General features: G+C 37.6%; 1 protein-coding gene across 1 annotated transcript in view; it reads right to left on the bottom strand.

Moving 5' to 3' along the window:
• The window catches only part of LOC127996972 (glypican-5-like), a 235,815-nt gene that overhangs the window by 119,726 nt on the left and 91,389 nt on the right, over positions 1-24,700 (bottom strand). The window lies entirely within an intron of this gene.

Here is a 24,700-nt window from a genome sequence, read left to right as displayed (position 1 = left end):
AAAAGTTTGCATCAAAAAGGACGCAAATAATAACATGGGGGGGGGGGCACATGCATCTTCTGTCACGTTGAGCCTCAAGACTCACCCTCCCCTCGTGCATGTCTTGTAGTTTCACCTCAGCATGTGTCTGAATGGGTTTATGTGAGACAAAAAGCCCCTCGCAACAGCACCGAGTCGTCTCCTCTGCTCCTTTGATTCCAACTTAAGGCATGAGAGGTGCGTTCGCTCAGTGCTGTCACTTAGCCATTCTGCCACTTTCCACACACTCATCTGAATAACTTTCAAACCCGCAGCGGCGCTCTGAAAGGCAGACACGCACTTCAGTGGAATGCAAATGCTCCAGAAATACACCGTTAAGTCTCACTGTGGGTTTTGTGCTCTTGAGGCTTGGAGACAAATTGATTAAAGGGGTTTGAGTGGGAAATTTAAGACTCAAATGAAACAACAAAAATGAAATACATACTTTTCAATGTTCGTCTTCATAAGGATATAGAAATCACACCAGCTTACAGCTTATCATCAGTTTAACGAAATGAGCTATGGAAGACACCTTAGTAACCTCATAGTAAAATCATTCCCAACACCTTAGCAAGTTGGACTTAGGCATATGCCCAGTCTGCTCTGTTCTCGCGCTCCACTTAGGCACGCTGCATCCTGATTGGTTCAGATAACATACTGCAGGAGGTCTGGGCCGCAGAAAATCATACTATAAAGCAATTTAGAAATTGCACGCACTCAAATCGCGATTTTATTTCGATTTATCGCACAGCCCTACTAGCAACTGCATGGTAATACATTAATATCACTCAGAACACCTTAGAAACGGCATAGCAACACATTAAAACCACACAGAACACCTTAGCAATTGTATAACACTGCAATGAAATCACTGTCAAAAGAACAAAATAAATGAATAAAAATAATAAAATCACAATAAAAAAAAAATACAATACATTGAAAACAATACTACAGCATTTTTATTTCTCATATTCAAGCTAAAAAAAAAATGCAGAAAATGCTAAAACACTTTGGGATTTATATTGATATGGTGTTTTTAATATTATAGTACATTTAATATTATTTATTTCCATAAAAAGCTAAAGACATAAATAAATAAAACAAAACAGTGTGTGATTTTAGTGTGATTAATGTGTCATGATGCAGTACCTAAAACAAGGTTCTGTCCTAAATATGTAAAAAAAAAAAAAAAAAAAAAAGGCTTGTTTGTTAGTTGCAATGAAGAGCAATGAAACCTTTGCTGTGCAGATCAAGGACTTTTGTATAATATTCCTCCCTTTGATATAGTCTACTGCTTTTAAGACGCTCATTTAACACTAGGCTCTGTCTGACTTGATTAATACCGAATCATCAACATGCAGGTCACTTGCAAACATGCTTCTAAGTGCACTTCAAAAAAATATTCTGCCAGGACGCCTGCATGTGCTCTCAAAAGAACAGGAGCCATGACTGCAGAGCGGATGTGTGCGCCGCACTCACACGCTCCATTTAAAAGCCATCTTTCACTGTGCAACGGGCCGCTCTGCAGACATTTCACTAATATTTCATAACACACTCACGCCTCATGGAAGAGTCACACAAGATGACACGCAGCCGGGGAACACAGAGTATTTTTTTTTTTTAGAGGTGTTGAATAATAAAAACTACCAACATGCACAACGCTCCTCTGTACATGCACATGCCATCCGCTAACTGTGAAAACACTTGATTTTACAAAAGAGAAAATAGATCAGAGATTGTATGTATCTGGTAAGGATTGACAGACAGCATTCTCAATCACAACGCTCTTCAATCTCTCTTTTGGTGTGTGTGGATCCTTCAGCGCCAGAGATGGTTCAATTAATTTTTTTTTTTTTTTATCCTTAGCCAATGAATGATGGGATTGTGTGGGTGTACATATATATGAGCAGGATTGTCTTTTTAAAGACATCAGTCATAAAACTTTACAAATTTACACTGCAGTGGCGCACAACGGATCATTACGCATTTTACTGCTCAACAAACCATCCACCAAACGATCTGTGTAATGAGAAATGTAACTGCAGCTGACAGAAGAGGCGTATCACAATCAAAGCTATTTCATTTGCCTCGAATAAAACACAAGCTATATGCTCTCATGGCAAAAACAGGAACTGTAGAGTTTTGGAAAACAATAATTAGTGTATGCTCATAAAAGTCCATCCCCTGCATCTGAGAACTGATTGGATTAATGTAACAACAAACAAAACAACAGATACAAATCTGAAAGCTCACATTAATTTAATAACCATTCATTCATTCATTCATTTTATATATATATAAAATGTGAAATCTATGTTTAGAAAAGTTGATTGGCAAACATAAAAATAAAGAAAAAAATAATTATATTCTATTTTAATATATTATCTGTGGACACAATTACGATTATGGTCATGATTCTTCTTATAAGTAATCATGAATTACTGCCACTACTACTACTACTGCTGCTACTACTACGAATAATAATAATAATAATAATAATCGTTTAAAAAAAAAAAAAAAAAAAAAAAAAAACAGCATCATGCTATGGTGTTTTAGATGGTTGCCATGACATGTTACAGTTTTACAGTGATTTGATCATGATTAAAAGGTGTAAAACTATATGGTAAAATCACTGCGACGCAGAGACTCAAGTGATTTATTGGTTTAATAGCATATTACACAAGAGGCCAGCACCAGTGAGAGAACCACCCAGAAGGCCTATAATTGCAGATCTGTGTAACAGTTCAATCAGCGCTACAATTCAGACTGCAGTTAGAGCAAGAGATTCTGGTGAAATTGCAGGCACTATATATATATAATTTATGCATTTTATCTCTTACATCTTCATATGGTTTGTATTCTTCATTCTCAGTGCTGTCTTTGAGATTCACATACTGAAGAATGATCTGTGGGGTATTTACTCTGAAATTGTGGTAGTTATCATAATGACTCAAAGGTACAAGAGAATTGAGAGGCAATTGTGTCCAAATGAAGGGAAATGGTTTTTCATTTGTGGAAATGTAATGATTCTGCAATACAGAGACTCAAATCATCCGCCAATGTCTTGCCATTTATGAAAGCTAAGCTGCACAGATTGTACAAAAACAGCTTTTTTATGATATCACAAACTATTGCAAGAATTAATCCACTATTATGCATATATTATTTACATACACTGCAGTCTTAAAGTTATATATATATATATATATATATATATATATATATATATATATATATATATATATATATATATATATATATATACACACAACAAATCAAAAAGGCAAATCAGTTTGAACTTTTATAGTTAGCAGAACATTTATAGTTAGCAGAACATTACAACATTATAATCTAAAATGGCTCTTCAAAGCATTAAAATCACTAAATTAAAAGTAAATTTTTACTGCTATAAGAAACACACAACTCATCTGAGCTTTGTAATTACTGTATTTGCTTTTTGTTATATTAAAATAGACTCTTTACAGTTACTGCTATAATAAAAATACACTTATATGTAGGTTTAAAATTCTACAAAGGGCTAGAAAAATGAATATATTTGCATGACTTTCTTACATTTACAGATGAAAAATATACCTGTGACATGTCAGTTATGCACTGATGAAAACACGTCTCAAATGTATTAAACAGCACAATTATATTCACTGTTGGATATGTGAATCGATACAAATGCCAACTTGTATCCAATACACACTTTTTTTTAAATCGATGCACCACATCATTAACTTTTTTGCAGATCCACCAAGCGAATCATTGAATCTTCTTATGCCTTCCCCATAACAAAATAAAGAAACAAATCATGGTTCACAGCTATATCATAAACTAATATAAAAATGAATAACAATCATCATACGTCTTACAAATACATCAACACATGAAGGAAATCTGTGCCAATGCATAGGCCAACAGGGCTTATGCTCCCAACAAACCACCTGTGAACTACTATCTCTGCTCGAAAGCGCTTAGAATCCCATCAGACTCTTTTTCTCAGGACGTGAAAGATGTGATTATTGAGAATAAAAAAATGAAGGAATAATGATTTGTGCCCATTTTGTTGTGATTGCAGAATTGAGAAAGAAATCAAGCGGATCACTCCAGCAGCTGTATCCTCATCATTTCTTCTCGTCTTTAAAATCTCGAGAGCCCCCCGGGTCTCCTCAGGAAATACAACCATCTAAATGAATCTGCGTTCTTCGGCATAAATTCAATGAGACAGCAGTGTTAATTAAAAGAAATAATGGCTTAGATTGAATGCAATTGCTATGAAATGAAATGGGATGGGAAGTTTGGAAGAGGGACGTCGCATGCGGCACAATAATGCTGCAAAACATGTTGCCTCTGTCATGGAGCATGACTGCCACCCCGAAGCTTGATGCCAACATCCAAACAAACATGAATATGATGATTAAATACATAATTACAGCGACTCTTTGGTGCACTGCGCTTTGTATTTAAAAAAAAAAAGGAAAAAACCTGCTTATTCTATCTGCTTTGCTTTTCAGTACAAAAAACAACAACAAGATTTATATACTTGAGAAGCAAAACGGTGTAATATTATTGGGATATTTATCTTAAATTAAGTTTATTTCTCTTGACAATTGTTTTTTGGGGGAAAATACAAGAAATATATATAAAAGAAAGTTTTAATATCTCATACACATTTTCTTCACAAGCATGTCTATCTTTAATTGAAGTCTTATATTAAGTCCAATCTTTATTAAATGTATATGAATTTTAAACCAGGTAAAACAACAACATCAAAACCCTATATTTTAATCAGTTTTTCTTACCTAACATTTTTACCTTCAATGGAATTCTTATTTTAAGCGTAAGCTTCAGAAAATGTACTCGTATTTATGCTTAAACATGAGAGAGAGAGAAAGAGAGAGAGAACTTCAAAATGTATTCTGTGAAGTCTTAATATCTTATGCAATTTTTCTTCACAAGTATATTTATCCTGAATTTAAAGGGGGGGTGAAATGCTATTTCATACATACTGAGTTTTTTACACTGTTAAAGAGTTGGATTCCCATGCTAAACATGGACAAAGTTTCAAAAATTAAGCTATACGTTTGAAGGAGTATTTCTGTTCCAAAAATACTACTTCCGGTTTGTCACAAGTTTCGGAAAGTTTTTTTCCGAGTATGGGTCTGTGTGACGTTAGATGGAGCGGAATTTCCTTATATGGGTCCTGAGGGCACGTCTGCCGGAACAGCGCGCGCTCCCGTATAGCAGAGCACTGAGAGCACAACAGACTTCACTGATCAGAGCGAGAGCGTCGCGAAATGTCAAAAAAGGAGTGTGTTTTTGGTTGCCAGGGCAAGACAACCCTGCACAGATAACCAAAAGAGAAACAGCATTAAGGGACCAGTGGATGGAGTTTATTTTTACAGAGCATCAACGGAGTTGTGCAAGTGTTTGTTCCCCAGCATTTCGAAGATGCTTGTTTTACAAACAAGGCCCAGTTTGACGCCGGACTTGCACATCGTTTATTTCTTAAGGATAATGCAGTCCCAACGAAAAAGGGTCACGATCGTGTCACTTTCCACATGTACAGCTTAAAAAAAAAAAAAAAGACGACAAAGTGGAACTTAGTCATTTTCCAAAACCGCTAAGCAAATATATACAGTTTCAGCACATAACACATAGAGCTGATTGCTGATGCTGCTCTTGTTCAATTTCAGCCTCTGGATCTGATTCTGGATCATAAATATACGATGAATCTGAATGTTATCCATGGTTTGTTTTGGTTGGTTTTGTCCTCATGGTGTCACAGCTTCCAGACGCGCTCAACGCAAAAGCATACTGACGCTCGTGATTCTTTAGCTCCGCCCACACGTCACGCCTCCAGCCACTCGTGTTTTTTCTGGAAAAAACGGTACAGACTATCTTTGTCTTATGAATATGATAAAACTAAAGACTTTTTGGAGTTATGAAGGATGCAGTATACTCTATAGGTACTCAAGATTAACAGGATATTGAGTGAAAATGAGCATTTCACCCCCCCTTTAAGTTAATATCTCTTGACAAGTTGTCTTTTGTCTTTAGTTGTAATCTCATGAAAGTGTAATCTTGTAAAATAAAATAAATTTAATGCTTTAAACGGGGGGGGGGGGGGGGGGGGGGGGAAACAGTCTTTATATTGATTACAGTGGAGTCTGTTGTATAAAGTTTGTTTCTTTTGGCAAATCATATTTAGCAATTTCAAGTTTTCCTTTCTATTCAGAGTGTTACAAGCTGTTCCTGAATAGATAAGATCCCTAAAATTGCAAAGACTAAAGTCTAAAACCCAAAGATATATTTTACTTAAAAGTTAAGACTCGCCAACGCTCTCCTAAAACGTCTCCTTTAATCCCGCCCGTCTATGCCACTGTGTGACAGGATTTGCATAACGCTGCTCAAATGTACGCCGCAAAGAAACAAGGTGTAATTTAGATTCTCGCTGTTGTATTGTTGCAGTATTGTCGTCGTGGAGATGCTGTGTAAATGTAAACTACTTTGTTTGGTCTTTTAAAAGAGGACACAACTACAAATTAGTGGTTAAGTTGTATTTACAACACTGTTCCAGAACAGTTCAAACCAAATATTTGTGAATGTGCAACGCATTTTACGGAGGAATGTTTGCTGAATTTGTCACTGACAATTCAAAGAGATTTGAGCAGAGGTATTCAGCCAATCACGATGCACTGGATAGCTGGCCAATCAGAGCACACATCGCTTTTCAGAACAATGATCTTTGTAAACAATCAGAAATCGCGTATCAGAATGGCAGGGCATAGAGGAGCATCAGTAATGTACAGTATGTGGAAAAAAAGTTTTTTTTTTTTTTTTTTTTTTTTTTTACCTTAAACCATTGTAATAATATTAAAACCTTCGTAATCATTGGGAAGAAGGAGGCGGGAACCGGCGCACAATCAAATGAAACATTAATTATTCAAAATAAACACAAAACAGTGCACCAGCCCCTCACGGACGACTGGTGCGCACAAAATAAAAACCAAAACATAAAATATGTCCCAGGCCTGGTCCTCTCTCGTCCTTCACTAAAGTCGCTCCAGTTTTATATCCTTCCATCTCCTACGTGGGACTCGATACCGGCGGTGGGGCGCAGGTGTAGCTCATCTCCAATCACTACACCTGGCCTCACTCCTCGTTCCCACGCCTCTCGGCCCCGCCCCACTCGCCACATACCCCATCGCCCCTCGCAGGCCGGGGGGTAGTCCCGAGACTGCGCTCTACTCCCCCCCACCCCCCCCCCCCTCTTCCCTCCGGGGGGGACCACTCACGGGGACCTGCGGGAACCTGGGGGTAGGACAGACGAGGTGAGAGAAAAGGAGATGGAAGGAGGAGCGACAGAGACGAGAGAGGGGAGAAAAAAAAAAAATCCAGTTCCCAGACGCACTGCTGCTCGGCCCTCCACCAACTGGGTGATCTCCTCCGCGGTGCCTGGCGGTGGCACTGGACGGCCCTCGGCGGATGGCACGACACTCCTCTGCCGCCCGATGGACGGCGACGGCTCCTCCGATTTTGGGCAGCAGCAGGAGTCCCCCGTTCCCTGCCCCTCCGGATTCCATCACGGATGCGGCAGGCTCCGGCCCCCTGGCGAACGGCGCCGACTCCTCCGCTCCCTCACGGACGGCAGCCGCCCCTCCATATCGTGGGCGGCCAGCAGCGAGCTCGTCCATCCCCGGCAACTCGCTCCAGCCCACCGCCTCAAGCGTCCATGGCGGCACATACTTCGCCTGCTCGAGGGCACCACGGATTCACCACAGCGGCGAGGGATCTTCAGCAGCGCGTCCCTCCTTCTCCCGGGCTTCGGCACCACTGTAATAATATTAAAACCTTCGTAATCATCAGGAAGAAGGAGGCGGGAACCGGCGCACAATCAAATTAAACTTTAATTATTCAAAATAAACACAAAACAGCGCACCAGCCCCTCACGGACGACTGCTACGCAAAAAAAAAAAAAAAAAAAAAACATAAAATATGTCCCAGGCCTGGTCCTCTCTCTTCCTTCACTATAGTCGCTCCAGTTTTATATCCTTCCATCTCCTACGTGGGACTCGATACCGGCGGTAGGGCGCAGGTGCAGCTCATCTTCAATCACTACACCTGGCCTCACTCCTCGTTCCCACGCCTCTCGGCCCGGCCCCACTCACCACAACCACATAAACACATTTCATAACACCAAATACACAAAATAATTTTCCTTTTTAGCAACGTCATATGACCCCTTCAAGGAAACCTTTACTAATTTATGCTTAAAGCAGCAAAAACAACAAGAAAATGTCAAGACCTTATTTATCTGAAGTTTTTAATGTAATATTTTTTCACAATTGATCTCACTTTACTGATTTTTTTATTTTTTATTTTTAGGGGGAAAAAAAGTTAATATTTTAACAGTACAAAGAAAGCGAGACATAAACAAAGACACACAGTAGTCCATTAAACTGCAGTTCCAGCATTCCAATCAATGAAACCACCCCGAGCCATAAACGGCCATCGATCTGTACCAGGGGCAAAGTGTGGGCATGGGCATCCAGGGAAGCAAGGCTTTCTGGGCATTCTCTGTTTTTGAAAAGGTCAATGTCTATTGTGTATAATCCTCACTTAGGTCTTTACTGCAGCAACTAAAGGCAACAACGCCTCGGCTTCTGCCTTTAGTGACTTACTGCGAGAACCACAACACAACCGTGGAGAGAGCTGAAAATGAAATTTTGTATTGAGGTCAGCCATAAAAAGACAGGTCTTTCCTAATAATATATACCATCTATTATGGCTACTTTACACAATTTACAAGTGAAAAATAATCAGACATATTAATTTCAGTGTACAGCTACATGTTACAATGACTTTATCAGTTTATTGCATACTGTATTTGGTTTGCATCCATAAATTAAAAGAACACAGACAGTATTATTATTTTCAGCAAAATATAAACAAACATATTTAATAATAAAAATAAATATTATAATAAAGATTTGTTCAAAAATAGTTATTTAGCATGTGATATGAATGAAGAGGTATCATATCAATCACAAGTGCAGTAAGCAGTACCTCAAGGCTCAGTACTAGGGCCTTAAGCAGATACTATTTAAACCGAACTGAGCTGGATGATGACATCATTGAATTAAATGATGAACTGCCTTTTTGCTTTATTGACACACTATTTTCCTATTTAATGATGTTCAGCTACTTTGTGTGACACTTTACATTCATTAATTTAAAATGATTTACATTTTGTTTATATTTATATTTATATTTTAATTAAAAAAACGAAAATTAACAAACGATTTTTGTTTTGTTTTCTTAAAATATACTTAAAAAATAAATGAAAAACAATAGTCCATTGTCAATATATTGTAACCATGATGAATGAGACTTATATTTTTTCTCTTCCCCCTCAATACCCATGGCTGAAGTGCCCTTGAGCAAGGCACTGAACCCCCAGTTGCTCCCCGGGCGCTGGATATATAGCAGCTGCCTACTGCTCCGGGTGTGTGTTCACGGTGTGTTCGCTTCTCACTGCTCTCACTGCTGTGTGTGTGCACTTGGATGGGTTAAATGCAGAGCACCAATTCCGAGTAAGAGTTATATATATATATTTGCAATATCAAATACAAACATAATACTTAAAATTCTAAACACACCTTATGAAAAAATACATGTAGGGATGCACCGAAATGAAAGTTATTGACCGAAGCCGAACGTAATGAAACACTGGGCCAAGCTTTTCGCTTTCATAAAAATATTATTAAGCAACTGACGTATAACACTATTTCAGCACAGATTTTCCTTGCGCTTTGGACTTTGAACCCTGGTGCCGCGAGCTCATGCAGCATTGTTTGAATACATGGAATTCATTCATGTATTAGAAAACATAACGTTCTGCAGTTTATTTAAGAGTTTCAAGGCATTTCACAATTTCAGGCATCATACAGTAACAACCTTCCCTTCCACTTCTCATCGAAGACATGCGACGCAGTACTAAACAGTCTATGCTGTCGATGCTTGTAATGAATTTTGTGTCTTTCTCTGACACTTTTAAATCCTTCAACACTAGCAATATGTTTGCTGCCTTACCGCACGCCTTTATTTGATCACATCACGTCATTGTTCGAAACAATTTATTCCGTTTTTATTCGGTGCATCCCTAAATGAATTATTAAACACAGAACAGAATACATTTATAACATTTATAACAGAAATTAAACAGTAAACATATCATCATGAGGTCCCACATTCTTAGAAGTAATGCAATAGAGCATCACAGTCCCGCCCACAGCCCGAGAGAGCTCTGGTGCCGGAAGTAAATTTCCCATTCATTTCTCCCATTGACTTTCGGAAAAATCTGTATCTAAAGAGTTTTAGAGCATGTGTGAGGATAACCAGCTACGGCTGAACTCATAAGCATATAACATTATCATTTCGAGTGAAAAAATTAAGAGAAAATCAAAAAAAAGTCAAAGGTACAAGACTGTGTACATATTTTCATTTCGAGCGCAGGAACTACTCATCCCATAAACCACCGCGCCCCATTGAATTCGACTGAAGCCACAACCGCGAATGAGGCAACGAGCTTTTTGAGTCACTTCCAAATCTGATGACGGCCGCTCGCGCAAACTTTTTCCTCCAGTGAATTTTATTTTATATAGTGAATTTACAATCGTGTAAATAAATAGTGTTTTATATAGGTATTGTATATTGATTTTTATATTTATCATCGTGTATTTTATATATTGTGTGCGTGTGTGAAAGTTGTTAACAATAACATCAGCAATATGGTGCAGTCAGTGCTTTGTACCTGACTGCAATCACCGCGCAGTTGTCAACACATGCCGTTACAAAAAGGAATGCCTAGGCTAAATATTGTTTTGTCAGTGGCATTATAAAATGCTTGATATGACTCATACCATGAAGGCTAAGTTACCAACCTCCCTGCAAAACTCTCATGGCAGCCAAGGAGATCATGATTGCACTGATAAGTCTACCGTGCAAAAACGCAACACAGGTTTTTATTTTATTTTATTTTTTTATTAATGCTCTTCAGTCTTCACGGAGCTTTGCGGGGTTTAACCAGATGGTTACACAAGCTCCACCTACTGTCTATGGCTCCACCAATCAGATGCAACACTGTGGGATTGTGGGATTGTTCAGGATTGTGGGTAATGAAGTACTTAGCCAAGACATCGCGAATAAAATGCATTTACATCAAAACAAGGTTAGTGCCCCATGATCCTTTTACGTTTATATGAGCATATACTATCGCTTAGTACAGCCGTAGCTGGTTTTAAGTCTACCATGTATGGTTACGTTCTTATGGCTTATACCCCAAATGTCAATGCAGAAATTGCATTGAATTTTTACTTCCAGCACCAGCTGTGGGCGGGACTGTGATGCTCTATAGTAGTGTGTATTTATTTTCTCAGGCAAAGTATATTGCAGTTTATAACCAGTTGATCCCTGACTAATGGGTCTTAGCATTTACTTGTGAGAATACAAAGACACAGATATTAGGGCTCTGCAATTAATCGAAAAAATTATTTGATTTCTATTTTGACCTCCAACGATTATGAAAATACATTAATCGAGAAAAAGCGATTATTGTGCCCCATTCCACATGGGACATGCTTGATTTATCGAAGTATATTTATTCATGTTTTTAAAAGCGTGAAAGAGAACTTGCGGTGCTCCCCAGGAAGATAAATCAATAATAAAAAATAAATAAACAATTATTATTGCCATTAAAGTGAAATTACTGAACCTACACACAGGATCTTGAGAAAAATTCTACTTTTAGAAGAAAATTTCAGATGGCACTTAAAGTCTTTTTGCATCTGAACTCACTAAAACATTTTGTTCAAAAGCACCGATTTCTTCACAATGGTACACCACTATGAAACTATTTATCTGTAAATGTTTATTGTGTTGTATACAATGTGCTGATAATAGTGGCACTTTTCTTGCCAAACACTAACTCTAATTACATTATCGAGATTCATACAGTATAAAGTAGAGCAAAAAAATAATATATATATATATATATTACTATCTTGAGAACCTAACAAACAGCTCAACATCTCCAATAGCATTCATCTGACAGAAATCAATGTAAACAGATGTGATTGTGCTTCTCTGCGCTCCGTTTCTTCCTGACCTTGTCAGTTGTGTTGTTTTTCTGACCCTCAATTTGCACTGTCAGAAATGTTTTATCATTCCACTTTCGCTGACCCTTTATGCTCTGTGTTTCTTGTCTAGCTTGAACAAATACTAAATGACTGCATGCTTTGGGACTGGTGGGACATGAACTTCCCTGATCTCTTCTACAGCTTTTCCAACAGAAGCGTCAAACTGACAAGAGACTGAGAGGTGTGCAAGGGTAAAAGGTGACTTACGGGTGCCAATCATCACAATACTCTGGTCTACAGAAACACCAGACAATCTACGTCCACAAAGAAGTGGTTATACAGGTGCTGAAATCCTCCCACGATGAAGAAACGCAGACTATTTGAGTGCGTGTGACTCAAGTTGTGTGTAATGAGTGTGAGTGGTTTGAGGGGCAGCTGGATCCTGAATGACAACTGACAGCTGACTACGACTGAGCCCAAATAAAATTGTCACACCACATGAGCTCTTTCCTAGAAAGCTGCTGCGTAGTGAACTCTCGATCAAGCAGCTATAGACACCACATTCTGTTTTTATCGCATGCAGTGAATAAGCCCCTAGCGTTTCACCGTTATGTATGCGAGTTCACCGCCATTCTCCGTTTTGATTTTATGCCTCATTCATACATCTTTCCCTGCTCCAAGAATTGCACTCCTCTTATTGATTCCAAATCAATTTTATAGTGCAGTGGTCTAAGGCCTTGACTGCTTGGTTCCCCCTGTCTGCTGTCCGTATTTATGTTTCCACATGGCATCTCGACGGACTCATTTTCACATGGACAATCACGGAAGAGTGCTTCTGTAACCACGGAAACACACTCACACAAGTGCTCTTCATTGGATGCTGATAAAATCCCTTCCCAGCTGCCGACTGTAAAGTGGCTCGGTGGGAATATACTTACTACTTACTTATGCATTGAATTTGTGACCCAACAATGTTTATTCAAAATGGCAAGCTGGGAGACTTCCGGACCCGGATAAACATCTTCATGGCATCATTAGGTGTTGCAGATCTTGTTTAAAGGGGTCATATGATGCAATTTCAAGTTTTCCTTTCTCTTTGGAGTGTTACAAGCTTTTGGTGCATATACATAGAAGGTCTGTAAAGTTGCAAAGACTAAAGTCTCAAACCCAAAGAGCTACTCTTTATAAAAGTTAAGAGTCGTCCACGCCTCCCTAAAACTGCTTGTTCTAACACGCCCCCACATCTCTACATCACAATGTGGGAAGATCGCATAATGCCACTAAAATGTTCACACAAAGAAAGAAGGCATAACCTTTAATTCCCGTGGTTGCCGCCAGCACTATGTCGTGAAGACGCTGTTTTGTTATGAAACTTTCTTTGGTCTTCCAAAAGAGGACTTGGCTAGAAATCAGTGGTTAAGTTGTATTTACAGTACAATACTGTTCCAGAACAGTTCAACCCTAATATACAGATGTCTGCTACACATTTTATGGAGGACTGTTTGCTGATCCTGGGAGAGTAGTCTACAATAGAGCTGAAACAACGAATCGATTTAATCGATTAATGTGATATGTGAACGGCCCCTAAGACTTTTATTTGTGCAGATTCTCCAGTACAATGTTGTTTGCAAATGTTTAGTCCTTACATGGGTCCTAAGGCACTTCTGCCGGAAGAGCACGAGCTCCCGTATAGCAGAGCACTGAGAGGCTGAGCACAGACAGGCATTCACTGATCAGAGCGAGAGCATTGCGAAAAGTCACAAAAGAAGTGAGTTTTTGGTTGCCAGGGCAAGACAACCCTGCACAGACTACCAAAAGAGAAACAGCATTAAGGGACCAGTGGATGGAGTTTATTTTTACAGAGCATCAACGGAGTTGTGCAAGTGTTTTTGTTTGTTCCCTGCATTTCGAAGATGCTTGTTTTACAAACAAGGCCCAGTTTGACGCCGGAATTGCACATCGTTTATTTCTTAAGGATAATGCAGTCCCAACAAAAAAGGGTCACGATCGTGTGTTGGAACGGCAGGTGGTGAGTAAAACTGCTTCAAATATCTCTGTGTTGTTAACTTAGCTATCAGCGCGTAAGCACATCAAGTAAACAACATGCGATGTTGTCATCAAACTGCACTTTCCACATGTACAGCTTAAAAAAAAAAAAAAAAAGACTACATAAAGTGGAACTTAGTCATTTTCCAAAACCGCTAAGCAAATATATACGGTTTTAGTACATACCACATAGAGACGCCTTTGCTGATGCTGCTCTTGTTAAATTTCAGCCTCTGGATCTGTGTCACAGCTTCCAAACGCTCTCAACGCAAAATCCTACTCGCGCTCGTGATTCTCTTGCTCCGCCCACACGTCACGCCTCTAGGCGCTCTTGTTTTTCCGGGAAAAATCGGTACAGACTATCTTTCTCTTATAAATATAATAAAAATAAAGACTTTTTTTTTGTTTCTCTGATAAAAAATGAAAACTTTAATAATGGATTTAACAAATGCCTCGTTTGTAATGGGTTTTAATGTTATTGTCTTGTCTCGCCGGTGTTCTGACCGGGTCACACATCACAGTATGGAAAGGGGCATAACATTACCATCACATGCTTGAAGCATTAAGCCAATCACAACACACTGGATAGCTGGCCAATCAGATCACACATCGCTTTTCAGACAGATGAACTATGTGTTTCAGAAAGACGGGGCATAGAGGAGAAACAATAATGTACAGTGTGTGGAAAATTATGTTTTTTTTTTGTTGTTGTTGTTGTTGTTGTTTTTTAACCTTAAACCCCATAAACACATTTCATTACACGAAATACACAAAATAATGTATTTTTAGCAACATCACATGACCCCTTTAATTTTTTTTTTTTTTTTTTTTTTTTCAACAACAGCACGATGTTGATTACCGACAAGAAAAAGTTTGTTGAATAACAAATTGAAATTGCAGTGATGCTAACTGAAAATACAGCAACAATCAAAAGAAGTACAATAATGTTTTCTCTTTTACTTTTCTGCACTTCTGCTCCTGAAACTTGGCTTGGCCGTACACTGAATATTGCACTTTTATGCTCACTGAGGCTGATTTTATTTGTTACAGTAAACATAGCAATATTGTGGAATATTATTACAATTTAAAATATTTCCTCACAGGTGTGGAATATCAAGATGCTGATTAGACAGCATGATTATTGCACAGGTGTGCCTTAGGCTGGCCACAATAAAAGGCCACTTTAAAATGTGCAGTTGTATGAGCCCTTCAGGCTTTCAGACCTGTGCCAGTGCCAGACTGTCAATGAACCAGGGAATCCACAACAAACTTGAACAGTTTCTACTCCAACTATCATCCACACTTTCCTCGGAGGACTACAGCTAGGAGAAAGCCGGAGACAAAAAATAAGGTAGAAAATGAAATTTGTTATTACTTTTCTAAGCAACCAGGCATGCAATTTTGGACCAGCAGGTGATAAAACAAGCTAAAAGAATTATTAGACTTCATTTAAGGGGAGACCTGAGCTGTATCTGGATTTGAGAGTTTATTATTATAAACTATTCTGATTATTATATCAATTTAGACTGTAAATAATAATGTAGCAATCACACAGAGCACCCTGGCAACCACCCACCAAGCAACACCATAGCAACTATAGCTGTGCACGGGCAACTTAACCAGTTTTTGGTGGTTGTTTCTGGTTAGATTAATGAGGGTTTTGACTGGATTCACTTGAATAGACTGGTGAAGCTGACTCACCTTGTAACAAAATAATTGATTTTAGGTGTATTAATTCAAGTTAATTTATTCATTCATTCATTTATACATTAATTTGTTTTGAAGTAGGGCTTATTTTCTGTCTGTCCTTTCTTATGCATTTATTTAGCTTGAACTCATATTTTTAATAGTTTGAGTAAAACAAATAAAAAAAAAATATCATACAGATTACATAAAAAATGAAAATACATAAAATATATAAATAACCATTGTTATTGCTAACTAAAACATTATATATATATATATATATATATATATATATATATATATATATATATATATATATATATATATATATATATAGATAGATAGATAAAAATAATCTGTAGTACTAAAATGACTAATAAAAAAATAAAAAGCATTGCAATACTGTGTCTGTATATATATATATACAATACATAACTTTGACGTTATTTTAGCATTAACACATTAATGCAATTATATGCAAATCATTTTTATGGGGGAAAAATAATGTAACATATATGGTTTCTGTTTCTGTAAGCTTGATTGAATCTTTTCATTAGTTAATTTGTCTCTGTAGTTATTGATTAGGTTTAGCAAGTGTCTTGTGTTTATGTATTATCTATAATGTGCATATAAGCTTTCAGTTTGTTCTGTCCTGTGTTCCATATTGTCTTGTTCTTCAGTGGTTTTCCCAATTACTATATTAAATTGTTTCCTGGCAGTATTACTCTGCAGAGCATTTATTTGCACCAGCCCATTGCAAATACACTATTAATGTTTATTTATATATTTGTATTATGTCTCAACAAATTATGAATTAATCTTAATGGCAAGGTCTGTTATAATAACCTAATCAATCATCTTGTGTAAAACAAAAAATGCCCTCTTAGAATTTAAGCTGGACCAAACTAGTCAAAACTGTATTCTCTAGTCAGATGTCAAAAATGTTCAACAAAGCTCAAGACTATTCATTATTATTCCACACCAAACATCAATACCACACAAGGAGTTAAGACAACATCTCCGGCAAGTGTCCTGCAATTATTTTCTCGGTCTCGTTGGCACGGATCATAGAGCTGCTACGCATCTGCATTCTGTTTGATCCAATTTATAGAGTTGGGCTGAGAGGACAGCATCTGAAACAAGAATCACAGTAGATTGCTCTACTCCCCTTTATCTACTTGAGTTAAATTACTTCGGCATCAGATAGAATGTCAGGTTCGGGGAGGAATGACAAAAACAAGGAGGAAAAATGAGCGAGAGAAAGAAAAAGACAAATGCTTGGTTTTGGGAAACCGTATGGCATCATCCCAATTTAAGGTTATCTGATGCTCTTTCTTTGGTCCAAGCCACCAGGGAACAGATGCAGGAGCCTTTCTTCACAGTGTGTAATTCCGATGGCCACTGATTGACGTGGAACAATCAGCAGGGACACGGGATATTTTGGCAGTGATGTCTATCTGTCTTATCACAACATGCATATGGATGAAAAAGTCTCATTTTTATCTTCTCTTTTTTTAACAAAAAACACATTAAATATTGAAGATAACAAAACTGAAATCCCGTAGAGTGTCACAGATTGTAGAAGTAGGATTGCAGAATCGGTACATGCAAATGTACTCCTCACATTTTGTTAGTGGCAGACTACGGTTTCTGTCCTAAGCTTGTGGATTTATTTTGCATTGACCCTGGTGTTTTGAATATATGAAAGAAAAAATAAATATCACAAAAAAAAGAAAAGAGGAAAAAATGCATAGATAAAAAAAAAATATATATATATATATATATATATATATATATTAGGGGTGTAACGGTTCACAAAATTCACGGTTCGGTTCGATACGATACACTGATGTCACGGTTCAAAATGTCTAATGCATTTAAGAGACCAGAAATATAAGATCCTAAAATAACCAACAGGTCTGGTGTTTGGGTTGGATTCCCTGTAAGCTATAGTGTCTAAATGCTGCAGGGATAGTTTGCTGCGTGCATGTTTCTCCTTTTTTTCGTCTTTTCCCAGATAGTACTGACGCATATATCCCAGATATTCCCGCTGGTGTTTTTTTTTTTTTTTTTTTTTTTTGTATTCCCGCTGGTGTACCCTGTCATGTTGCAGATGCGACATACCGTTGTTTTTTTTTATCCACCACTCTCTTGCCATCACCATTATAGCTTAAAGGGAATCCAAAGTGCACCCAAACACCAGACCTGTTGGTTATTGGGGGATCTTCTCATTTCTAGTCTGTTAAACGCATTGGCTATTTTGCAACGAGCCTTCAGCGCGTACTGAGTGAGCGAGCGCCTGCTGAGTAGCCTAACATAAACATATAAGATGGTGTTTTTTTCTTCTTCGGGAGTGTCAGGGGCGTTGCCTGTTACGTTGTTTGGGTTATTGGGCTACCTTGTTGAACGCATATCATTATATTTCTATCTCTCTCTTTTTTTTTTTTTTTTTTCAAATATAATTAATTACTCCAACGAACCGTTCGGTATACATAATGCGTACCGCGTACCGAACCGAAAGCGTCGTACCGAACGGTTCAATACGAATACGCGTATCGTTACACCCCTAATATATATATATATATATATATGTATATATATATGTGTGTGCGTGTATATATATGTATGTATGTATATGTGTTTATGTATGTAAATTATTAAATACTTAAAGCTGCGGTAGGTAACTTTTGATGCTCTAGCGGTTAATAAACAGAACTGCTTGCGTCTTGCGGAAGAACATCGTAGCCGGAACTACTTCTCTCTGTTTATGTCTATGAAGAATCACAAAGGTACTGGGTTACTCCGCCGCGGTGCCCACGAAGCAATCTAAAATAGTCAGAATCTAAACACTTATTATAGGTGTACCCTAGTGATTCAGGACAAGCTAAAAACACGGTTTGGAAAATGGATTCATGGTGTACTTGCTTATTATATACATTTTTCTACATTTTTAACACAAACAAAGTTACGGACCGCAGCTCTGATTGGTTGTTTTTTACCGGGAGCTGATTATGGCAATAGGACCACTGGGAGGAGCCAGAGGAGCTTGATATTTTCACGGATTATCTGTCTCATATTCTATTGTCAGGACATAATGGCAGGTTTAACAAATATGTAAAAAATATATTTTTACAAAAGTTACCTACTGCAGCTTTAATTTGGCAATAAAACAGCTGCAATTTAAAACTATATTTTCTTAAATTTCTTTATTTAATTTAAGTTTTGATATTTTTATTCATAATTTGTTGATACTTCTAATAGAAAATATTGCTGCTATAATATCGAAGCAATTTATATGTATATTCTGTACAATGCATGCCTACAATAGGGTAACGATTTCAGTAACAGGTCAGCTGGTTTTGGATTAGTAAATAAAATCAATCAATAAAAATGTGGTTTTATTACTACTAACATTTCTACATGTGCAAAATTGGGACAACATTGAGTAAATTCAATTCAACAGAACACAAGGGTTAATCATGTATCACAGAGCACTGTACAACTCTCTCTCACTCAAGCTAAAGCAAATAAATTAGCATTCTGGGTTTGTTCTCTGATACTGAATGTAATTTCCCAGTGTGCTAGATTGAGAGAGGTCCCAAAGTAAATGAATCAAACAACGGAATTGACCAAACTCAACAGGGCTTCTCAAGTGTGACTTTGGTTTAGAGTAGCATACTAACATACTATTCTAGAAATTCAGGAGTATGCTGTACATATGCTGCACACTGTATTTAAAGTCTCTATAAGCACTGAATGCATGATCGTTAACACTTTTGAATCATTATCTGCCTTAAGTTTCACAAAACTGAATTACAAATACAAAAGAACTAAATGTATTTCCAAGATGATCATATGATCATTATCCAGTGTTTGTATTCAGAAAGGAGTATGCTAGCATTGTATACTGAACACAGACAATAGGTGTGGATTTCAGAGTATATGTCAGAGAAAAAGTGCACAAGGAGAAGTTCTCCTCTTATCTGTTCTGCTTTGGAGTGTGTCTTGAGATCAGGAAGAGATTATTGGAAGCAGCAGAGCTAGAAACAAGAATAAAAGGGTATGACAAATGCATGGCAGATAACCATGCTATCTTAAAAAAAAATAGGACTACAATGAGGACAAACAGGTGAAACGGGGAAAAGAGCAATCATCAATGAGATTTCTGAAATCATGCAACATTTTCCCTTGATAGCAATGAGACTAAATGGAGATTGAATTTAAAATTATTTGTTTTATTTGTCTCAACACAAAAAGGATATAAAAATCCTTAGCAACCTCCTTGAAACCAATTAGAACACCTTAGTACTCCCCTAGCAATGCCTTGCAACCACCCAGAACTTCCTTAGCAACCATTCAGAAGACCTGGTCAAAAACTAAACCATAAAAACTTTTAGCAGCTGCCTAGAAACTAATTTACACCTTAAAAACACCCTAGCAACCATTCAAAAGCCCTTAACCAAAACATCTTAGCAACCACCCAACAGCTGCCTAAAACCTATTTTACAACTGAAGCTGTGTTTCCACCGCTGGAAATTTACCCAGGAACTAGGGACTTTGGGCTGGTATTCCGTGTATTTCCACCGCAGGAACCAGGATCTAAATCAAGTTCCGGGTAAAGAATTGCCCCTCAGAAAGTCCCTGCTCATAAGGTATACTTTTTCAAAGGTCCGGAACTTTCGGGGGTTTGGAGTTGAGCACTAAATATGCTGATTGATAAATACGCGCATTTATACCATTATAATACTGTTTAATATTATGTTTTGTTTCATTGTAATGTAACGTTAGGCTAGAGGCCTACACATTTCCCTGATCTACATTTTTGCGGCTATTAATGTTATGTCATATTTCGTCTTATTATAAATATACAGAGAGGAAAATTGCAGTAGCAAACGCTACTGTTTGCAGAATTACTGGACTTGCGTCCACCCGTCCGTGGGAGATCACACTCCAAAGTCAAACTCGCAAAGTCTGAACTACCAAGTATGCAAGTCTGAAATGTGTGTACATTGTACTGAAAAATGCACACAACCCTTTGTCACTAGACTACTTATCTAATCTTCACAATACTTTAGACCGCGGTGAAAACGCAGAAAGCACAGGTCTGGTGGGTGGGGGGGGGGTTCCTGTGAAAAAAAAAAAAAAAAAAAAGTTCCTGGTACAGTTGTTCCGGGTAATTCCGGTGGAAACATGGCATTAACAATATCCTATGAAACTTTTCAGAACACATTAGAAACCATCTAGTAATCACTTATAACATCCAAGCAACTTCTCTAGCAAACAACCACCTATTTAGCAACAACTAAACTATAAAATGTTTAGCAAATGTCTACTGCCTAGAAACTCATTTATACCTTAGCAACACCACAGCAACCTCATGTATTTAAGAACCCAACCCAAGACAAATGCTACTGCACTTGCAGTGTACACACAGAAAGCATTCAGATCCAGTTCTCTCTTGCGGTTAATAGGGATATGTTTCAGGTTTTTTTTTTTTTAATGGTGCTTTTCTAAAAATCACTGTTTTCGCCATTATCAACAATGTAAGTGGTTTGCCGCTGATTGTTGTCATGACACTCGCAAACAGCGCTGAACTCTTCATTAACTTTGGTAGGTTGTACAAAAAAGGAGTTGCTATTGGCTGCTTTTTCTGCAGAAAGTTTAAGTCTAGAAGAGCCAGGTGTGGCTCGACTGCTGAACTAATCTACCCAAAACTTCTTAGCAACCACCCAGCAACTATTTACACCTTAGCCACACCCTAGCAACCAGTCGGCTCACCTGCAAAAGCTTGCCATTGTTTTACAGTAGCTTAGCAACACCTAAAACTGCTTAGAAACCATACGGTCATGTATTCAAACCATAGGCCTAAATATCCTTCAGACTTCAAGGTTTAACTAAGTTTTCTTTTCTCCTCCATTCCTTTAAATGCTCATAAAATCTTCCCACAGTCTTCAGCTCACAGGTAGAATCAAACCGTGTGCATTTTGTCTCAGATTCTATTGCTTATTTTCCCATGTAATGTGTCAGGGCTCTGTTTTAGAAAACTGTTTTATGCTGACCAATAAATAAGGATTGTGGCCGTCAGTCTGCATGGCTTGGCAAACAGAAACACGTGTTTGCGTTCTCGTACCTCTCTGCACACTGGCTCGTTTGTCTTGGCTGTCATGTAAAGGGCAACGTACGAAAAGGTGGAATTCTCTCTTTCTCTCTCCCAACTACTTATTTAATAAGCCTGCTGCCTTCGAGACCACACACAACTTCTTTAAAAGTGACGTGCAGCAAGCCTCACTGATTGCACATGCATACAGACAAAAACAAACTCTTCATGCTCATTTAATCATTTCCTTTTAGATACGAAGCTTGACAAATACAAGGAATCAAGCCGTTCTTGACGATGTAGGACAACCTTGTTAGTTTGTGTCAATCACAAAGTTTCAGACTTCAAGATACACTGGAGGACCGCCTGTCATTTGCAAGCATAGCTAATGAGGGATTATTAATTTTTGAAAACTGTCATACTCTAAGCAATCAAATGTTCAACAAGCAAATAAAAATGCATGATTAAAGGATTAGTTCACTTCCAGAATAAAATTTCTTGATAATTTACTTACCCCCATGTCATCCAAGATGCTCGTGTCTTTCTGTCTTCAGTCGCAAATAAATTAAGATTTTTGAGGAAAACATTCCAAGATAAGAAGGAGAGAAAGAAAGAAAGAAATCGCACAATAATATATAAACACTAATGTAGCATTGATTGCAACTGTATTCCCTCTTAATGCATTACTTTAATCACTTTTTTTTTTTTTTTTTTTTCTTCTGGACAAGCTTCTGGAATTGTAATTATCAGCATGTCAGCTTGTATTTATCATGGCTCATTCAATTAACCTCTCATACAACATTCAAAGCTAAAAAATGCTGAGTGCAGATGTATAAATATGAGTTTTCATTGTTTACTGTTCACTGAAACTGAATAACTTGGGGCGATACTCTTATAATTGAAGAACACATTTTAGTCTCATTCTACAGTTAATGAATGTTGCACAAGAAGAGCACATTGCCATCAGAGCAATGATGTGTACATTATGATAGCCATGGGCACAGGCTCCAAACTAACAGTTTTATGAAATTTATTCAATGCATTTCGCCTAAATAAAAAGTCCAAACAAACAGGCCTGAAGAGGAGCTTTGGCTTTGGCGGATGCTGAGAGTTTAAAGGTGATGGCACTATGTTTAACGCTTGATTTACGCCTGAGCTTTTAATTAGAAGATTGCAGCGCTCGTGTGATGGGACACATAACACATGGTCTTATGGATGCTGCAGTTAATTACTAAGAGGTTATTCATCTTCATTGCCCTCAGACTGTCGAAACTCAGGGTTGAATACATAATCGCACAATCGGCTCACTGAAAAATGATGCTGCAGTGTTATTCACATTGATGTTATAGCCGGAAGAAGGTGTCGAGACAAGTGAAACTAAGTGGAGCTTCTGATGTTGCTCTCACACAGATCAAATAAAAATCATCTAAATGTGTGTACTTTTCTTGAATCAGAGCTAAATTAATGGGCAGTGCTTCAACTGGAGACCATCTGAATTTCCATTGATTTTTCATTAGGGAACTGAATCTGAATCCTGGACAATGAAAGCGAGGAAGGGTTGAAAGATTTCTGCACAAAAAAATACTAATAATTTTCTTCATATTTTATGATATACAAAGAAGTGTTGTGTCAGTGAGGAAATTTTCCCACCGGTTAATCAACGTGTGACAACACAGATAATACCGGTCTCACCGTGGGGGTCCCTTTTTTCCTCACTTTCCTTTGCTTTTAACCTTTTCAGTGGTGAATTAAAAATATTCTAGTGGTCCCCCAAAAGTGAGTTTAAGACGACCAAAAATTTTTTTTTACAATCTACAATAACACTGTATGACAGATGGATCGCTTTTATTTCGTTTTTCCTTTTTTATTTAAAATATTCACAAACTTGCCTACCATGTCATGAACAGTCTGATATTCCGATTCATTAATATTTAAATGAGTAAATGTCGTTAATAAAATCCTTTCTAAATGATTTTGATCGTGTAATGTAAGATGGGTGCCGCCATGTTTGTTCATGCTGCAGTGCAGAGAGTCCTTTCAGTCAGTCGGATTTACAGCATGTGAATACATCAATCTTTCCCGAAATACAAGTAATAAGTGACCTGTGAACTGGGTGAAGAACAGAGTGAACTTTATAGATTCTTATACTGTGTATCTGTTATGAATAAAACATATCTGCAAATAAAATTTGAATGGATTGTTATTGTTGCTTCCATAGACATATGCGTGTATTTTTCAAACTCTTAATGTATTGTTTTACTGGTATTTATGTGGATTTAAATGTCTGAAACCTAAAATATTTTTTGTGGTTAATAACAAAGCATAGTTGTGATAATATGACAAGAGCAGTGCATGTCGCTCTCTGGCACGGTGCCAGCAAACGAGCGAAAACGCAGTTTGAATTTGACAGTTATGTGACGTCACCAAATGTTCTTAATCCCATATGTGGGACCATAGCATTAAAAAGGTTAAATATCTTGTAAAAGTGGCATGTGTATTTTACGTTCACTTTCAAATAGTGCCCGATCGGCATAAAACAATTGATAGTTTTCAGTTTGTTTGAATTTTCCCTTCATTCCAAGGTTTCCTTGGAAGAGAAGACATGCACATTTTACTTTCACTTTCGAATTGGCAGAAATTCAGCATCAACTGCTTGAATGCAACAACAAAATAAAACGTCAATCTCACTTTAGCCTATATAAAAAAC

The sequence above is a fragment of the Carassius gibelio genome, chromosome A1, assembly GCF_023724105.1.
Source record: "Carassius gibelio isolate Cgi1373 ecotype wild population from Czech Republic chromosome A1, carGib1.2-hapl.c, whole genome shotgun sequence".
In the NCBI taxonomy this organism is placed as follows: Eukaryota; Metazoa; Chordata; class Actinopteri; order Cypriniformes; family Cyprinidae; genus Carassius; species Carassius gibelio.
This window is presented reverse-complemented; position numbering and strand designations above follow the sequence as displayed.